This window comes from Suricata suricatta, chromosome 1 (genome assembly GCF_006229205.1).
Source record: "Suricata suricatta isolate VVHF042 chromosome 1, meerkat_22Aug2017_6uvM2_HiC, whole genome shotgun sequence".
Classification (NCBI taxonomy): domain Eukaryota; kingdom Metazoa; phylum Chordata; class Mammalia; order Carnivora; family Herpestidae; genus Suricata; species Suricata suricatta.
Window position 1 is genome coordinate 164,262,167 of NC_043700.1, and position 670 is coordinate 164,262,836.

The following is a 670-nucleotide window of genomic DNA, read 5'->3' on the forward strand; positions in this document are numbered from 1 at the left end:
GTCAGTTTTCCCATCTGTAAAGGTAGTTTTATCCTCCAACCCTCTCAAGGATCTAATTAAGGCATTACATTTGGTCATTACAATCCTATTCTTTTTTATACTGAAAGAATTGTGTGCTTTCTTTTATTGTTTTTTGTTTGTTTGTTTTTGTTTTTTTTTAAACACTGCCCTTTTGAAGAGACCAGGCCAACTGTTTTGTAGAATGTTCCATGGTCTGGATTTATCTCATGGTGTTCCTTTCATCTAGGTATTTCTGGACAGCTGGAAGGTAGGTCCAGAAGTTTGACAAGATTCAGTTTACACATCTCTGGCACGCATGCCGCATAGATGACCCTGAGGACTTCACATTGTATTTTATCAAGTGTCACATAACGTCAGGGGGTCTTACCATGATGCTAAAGGGGACCACCAGGCTAAGGTGCTAACTGCTAGAACTTTCCATTGAAGTACTATTGTCCCCTCCCACCCTTTTGCAATTGGAAAGTGGTGAGGAGATAACAGAGCCCCTGGCACATCTCCTGGTCTGTAGCAACCTTCACTGAATGGCTTTGTCCTTAGAAACAACAGCCCTGGCTCACCTGCGTGCTTGATGGCAACTCATGATGCTTTACAGCATGATTTTTGAGTACCTTCAACAAACTCTTTTGTATTTCTTATGAATCCTAGGTTA